The following is a 5,800-nucleotide window of genomic DNA, read 5'->3' as shown; positions in this document are numbered from 1 at the left end:
ATCTAGATCACTGCTAAATCTCCCTGCTACTTTGTAGTGGGGACACTGAGACACCTAACTCCCAAACGTAATCTTCCAAAAAGCAATCCTTATAGAGTAACTCTGAAAGCCTCTTTGTGCTCGTGAACAATACCCAGAGTGTGCCTTCCAGATAGACAGTATGGTAAAGCAGCACGTTAATCTTCCCCAATCCTATTTCACGTCTTCCGGACCCTGCGGAGGGGAGATGGGTGGAAACAATTGATCCATTGAGAACCACAGGCTGACCTCCAACGCAGACCTCTACCTGGGTGAGCAAATTTGGATGGAGAACAAGTGCTTTGGCCCTAGCCAAAGGTTGCTTCCTGTTCCCTGACCGAGGCTGGCTGCCGTTCAGTTATGAACTCTGCTGGTAAGACCGCCACTGGAAAAGACGTTAGAAGTGCCCACCCAGTTAGGATTTAATTAATAGTCACACAGGAAACAGCTTCCTCCCACTCTGGGGAAAGGAGGATTGGCAGCCGGCCATGCCCGGGCTGCCAGCTCTCAGTCCTTTGAGGACCTCAGCCATGCACCTGTGCCAGGGGCTGGCAGCAGAGGGCCCGGTCCAGAGCCTCAAGAAATCTTGGCCACAGATGAACTCGCTTCTCATTGTTTCCTGAAAATCTTCGACATTATGAACTCTTCTTTTATGCTTCAGATCTCCTTCGCTGTTTGTAGAACATCTCTGGTGTTCTTTACTATGGTGTCTTCTCTTTCTCGATTGTCCTTTTCTGTCGTTGCTGTTTGTCAAGTATCAGCCCGTGCCAGGCATTTCTGCTCAGTACAGAGTGCCTTAGTAAACATCCGAACAGTTCTAGTTACTATAGTTACTGCCGACTCGGGCAGTCACTAGTAACGTTGGCTGAGGGTCTTCCCAGGTTGAGAGGGCAGTGCGTTTCCAGGCACTTGTGGTTTTCTTTGTTTGCAGCAAAGTGGATGCCGACAGCAAGACCGTGGCCTTGGATAACGAAATGCAAGTGCTGGCTTTGGGAGTAAAATCACACCAAAGACTGGTTTGTAAGAAAGTGAGTGAGGGTTCCGATGACTATGTAGCTTCTGTTACAACCACACAGCTTTTCTGCTCAGCCCTTATTTTGTATGATTTTGTAGGGTTTTTTTCAATGAGATGTCTTGGTTAATGGCTGTCCTCATTCATGACTCATAAGCCCAATGAGGGCAGAACCCTATTTCTCCTCAACCTGGAAGTATCCAGCACAAGTGGTGTAAACTTTGTCGAATAAATGATTAAATGTTTCTAGGTGAAGAAATTAAAGTTCAAAGCAATGAGGTGACATTGCGATTGAACAAATGAATCTTTGGAGGAAAGTCAGGATATGACTTTGAGGTTCCTGTGGATGCAAATTCCTTGCTCTTCATCAACACAGTGTCTCCATGAGTCCAGTGTCACCCTATGAAATGACTGTGAGCTGCGATTCATATGCAAAATTAAGGGAGTTAATCATAATTTCACATGTTTAAGATTCAGATAACCACAGAAATTCACATTAAGGTGTGGGAGATACAATTGTATCTAGATACCTTTGTATCTAATGCAGTTGTGCATTAATGGTAGTTATTATACCATCATCTCTGCCCCTCCCTGCTCTCCCCACTCCTGCTGCTAGTCTTTGGGAACTCTGGCATCTTATTACATTGTTATTCTTGAGTTTCCAAGCAAGTCCTAGGAAAATTTTATGGAATTAAGCAAAACATTTAAATTTTATCACATGACTCTTAAAACAGAGATTTAAAACAAAAGATCTGTTTTATATAATCCACAAGATATTAAAGAACATTGTGCCCAAATCACTTCCCCCAGGTATATCTCTTTTTTATTTTTAATGTACAGGGTAGAAAAAATGGAGTAAGATCAAATTAGTTCTTCCTTCCCTCCATCATTTCTAACCTCAACCTTGTCTCATATATATATATGTAATTTCCCTTCTTAGGATGCAGGGACCTACAAATTCAGACGTAGCTGCTTCTGCCAAACTCTTAAAGAGTAGGTTGAGTAGTAATGTGTAATGTCCCCATTCTCTAAATTGTTCTCTGCAACCAGAGCTCAGGGCTTTGATAGGGCTTCCCACCCTACTCTTATCCAGTAGAAACAGTCCCATTCCTGATAGGTCCTTATCCTTCAATGCCAACATAATAAGAATGAAGGGCTTACTTTCAATCTGGTTTATTTCTTCATGTGACCCAGTCAGGGGCAGGAGGATTTAATTATTATCGTTTCGATTTTTCTATTGTGTGTGTTTTTAACACAACAAGCCTAGTAAATCAAACTATTCTTTTAACTGGGCATATATGGCCATTTTAAATAGATTGATTCATGATATTATTTGGGTCAAAACATGCTTACTATCTGTGCCCTTAACATTGATACTGTGAATGTTTCTCCGTTTGGAAAGGGTATAGGGAACCAACTTAGAAAATGTTTAAAACAAATGCTAGCATGAAATTTAACTTTTTCCTCTCTATTATCAAGTTAAATGATCACAAAAGGGAACTTGAAAGGCAATCTTATATGGTGCTCTCTATCGGCCGCATAGAGTTTTCTCTCATAGATAATTCTGTATTAAAAGTATGATTTGCTGACCGGTGTGGCTCAGTGGTTGAGCGTCGACCCATGCACCAAGAGGTCGCTGTGTTGATTCCGGTCAGGGCACATGCCCAGGTTGTGGGGCCCGATCCCCAGTGGGGGGCATGCAGGAGGTGGCCAATTGATGTTTATAACTCTCCCTCCCACTCTCTCTCTCTAAAAAAAAAAAATCATTAAAGAAAAACACATTTTTTAAAAAGTACAATTTAATTTTTTTGAATCTCAAATTAGATTACTCATTGGGTGAAAAAGCTAATGAATGAATAAAGTTGCCCCTCCTATAATTCAGATTTGTGTGGGGCCCTGTGTTGTACCAAGAAAATAGCTCCAATGGGCGTGATCAGTCCAAGAAGAAAGGGAGCTACACAGAAACATTCCTGTGTGACCACAGGTGTGAGCGCAGTCCTCATTTTAAGCATATTCCTTTTATTTTAAGAGTTTTATTGAAATATAACTTACATGCCATAAAATCAACCCATTTAGTGTCCAAGCCAATGATTTTTAGTGTATTTACAGTGTTTTTCCACCTCCAGCCTCCTTCTTAATTCAGGCTCATTCAATAGCTCGGTTTCCTGAAGGTATCAGACCTTGGAGAAGGGAACGGGTCAGACAGATTTAAAAACTGGTACTTTGATGAGGTCACCTTTGCCCTACATAGAGGAAGTATGAAAACAGCTTTATGCTTCTCGTGGTACCAGAGCCTCTCTTTCGGAGGAGGGGACCTTGAGCTAATATTATAGGTATCAGAGGAGCTCAGTAATGTTTCTTCTCAGGTTTCTATTTCAAACTTACTACTCATTAAAATTGTCCTTAAACTCAATAAAAGTGTTTGACTGTCAAGCGAAAAACTAGTAAGTATTTTATAAGGCAGTGAAAAGTATGTTTACATGAAAATCATTAAAACTGACTTTATAACTGCACTTACCATGAACTCAGTAGGTGATTGTAGGAAGCTCCTCGGATGTTTGGGTCTCAGGGTCCACATTTGAGAGAGAGAATAAAATAACAAGCTCCTTTTCCAGTTCTTAACTTCTGTATGTTAATTTGCAAATGGACCACTCTCTCCTTAGTGCAATTTTTAAATTTTGTTTTAGAAGAAAAAAACAAAAACCCATGTCTGCAATCTGCACGACCCTGATTTGCCCATGTGATACTGATAATAATAAAGACCAAAAAACAAGCATTACCGGATGTTGACTGGGGTGAATATAAAAGTGAGGAATTAAAAAAAAAATCTTCGGCTTTTTTTTCCCCCCAAAAGCGGCCAGAGGTGACCTCTGAAAATGGTTTGCTATTCACTTGACCCAGAAAACCCCACAAAATCATGCAAGTCAAGACGTTCAAATCTTCATGTTCACTTTAAGAACACTCGGGAAACTGCCCATGCCATCAAAGGTATGCATATTCGAAAAGCCACCAAGTATCTGAAGGATGTCACTTTACAGAAGCCTTTCCGTCGTTACAATGGTGGAGTTGGTAGGTGTGCCCAGGCGAAACAGTGGGGCTGGACACAGGATCTGTGGTCCAAAAAGAGCCCTGAGTTTTTGCTGCACATGCTTAAAGATGCTGAACTTAAGGTTTACATGTAGATTCTCTGGTTATTGAGCACATCCAGGTAAACAAAGCTCCCAAGATGCGCAGTAGAATTTACAGAGCTCATGGGCGGATTAACCCATACATGAGCTCTCCCTGCCACATTGACATGATCCTCACTAAGAAAGAGCAGATTGTTCCTAAACCAGAAGAGGAGGTTGCACAGAAGATATCCCAGAAGTAACTGAAGAAACAAAAACTTATGGCCCGGGAGTAAATTCAGCCTAAAATAAAAACTAATAAAAGTAAAAGCAGAAAAAAATCTTAGGACTCTATGACCATGGACCAATGCCTAATTGTTGTGTAGATAAGCATCCGTATTTTCAAACACCAGTTCCTTTGGGTCAGAAACAAAACCTGTTTCTGTGCTTGGATTTCACCTGCCAGCTGATGCTCAGTAAATGCTGACAGAATGAGTATATTTGAGACAGGAAACATGTAGAAAAAGCGTAGGTGGTCAAACTACAAAAGGGTGAGTGTGATTGTGTAGGTCAGAGATTTTAGCATGAAAACAAATATTAACCTCTAAGAAAACGTGAAATGTTGGACCCTGAGCAGACCTATTTGCAAGTAATAAAAGCCCTGGACATCATAACAAAGGAAGAAACCTGTTGAATAGAGTTGTATTGGCTTAGGACTATGCAGATATATACGTAGACATTTTCGTTTTATTTATTTTTAATGAAAATTTGTTTCAATTACAGTTGACATGCAATATTATATTAGGTGTAGATGCACAACATAATGAGTCATCATTTCCGTACCTTTTGAAGTGATCACTCCAGTAAGTCTACTGCCCACCTGGCACCATACATAGTTATTGCAACATGATCGACTATATTCCCTATGCTGTACTTGACATCCCTGTGACTATCTCTATAACTGGCGGTTTGTACTTCTTAATCTCTTTTACCCTTCTCACCCATTCCCCCCAACCACGTTCTCATTGGGCAGCCAACAATTTTTTCTCTATATCTATGAGTTTGTTTCTGTTTCGTTTACTTATTTTGTTTTTAGATTCTGCATATAAGCATATAGTATTTATCTTTCTCTGTCTGACTTATTTCACTTGGAATATTCTCTAGGGTCCATCCATGTTATCACAAATGGTTTAATTTCATTTTTTTAATGACTGAGAAATATTCCATTGTATATATAGACTTCTTTATCCATGGACATGTAGGTTACTCCCATCTTTTGGCTATTATAAATAATGCTATAATGAACATAGAGATGCCTATGTCTTTTCAAATTAGTGTTTTGGACTTCTTCAGGTAAATATCCACAAGTGGAATGACTAGGTCATACAGTAGTTTTACTTTTTTTTTTTTTTTTGGTGGTACGTGCCCCTAGTGGGAACCGAACCCAGGACTCTCTAGTCCGCAGGCCGATGCTCAACCCCTGAGCCAAACTGGCCAGGGCTGTAGTTGTACTTTTTTGAGGCCTCTCCATACTGTTTTCCATAGTGGCTGCACCAATTTGCAAACCTGCCAAGAATGTATGAGGGTTCCCCTTTCTCCACATCCTCTCCATAACTTGTTGTTTGTTTATATATTGATTATAGCCATCCTGACAGGCATGAAG

The 5,800-nt window shown here is 40.4% G+C and overlaps 1 pseudogene; it reads left to right on the top strand.

Annotated features, from left to right (window-relative positions):
• The first annotated feature begins 3,892 nt into the window (after window positions 1-3,892).
• LOC118639538 lies at window positions 3,893-4,433 on the top strand (annotated as a pseudogene).
• The last annotated feature ends 1,367 nt before the right edge of the window (window positions 4,434-5,800 follow it).

This window comes from Molossus molossus, unplaced genomic scaffold (assembly GCF_014108415.1).
Source record: "Molossus molossus isolate mMolMol1 unplaced genomic scaffold, mMolMol1.p scaffold_m16_p_21, whole genome shotgun sequence".
Lineage (NCBI taxonomy): Eukaryota > Metazoa > Chordata > Mammalia > Chiroptera > Molossidae > Molossus > Molossus molossus.
Note: the sequence above shows the minus strand (reverse complement) of the source record. Positions and strands in the feature narration are given on the sequence as shown.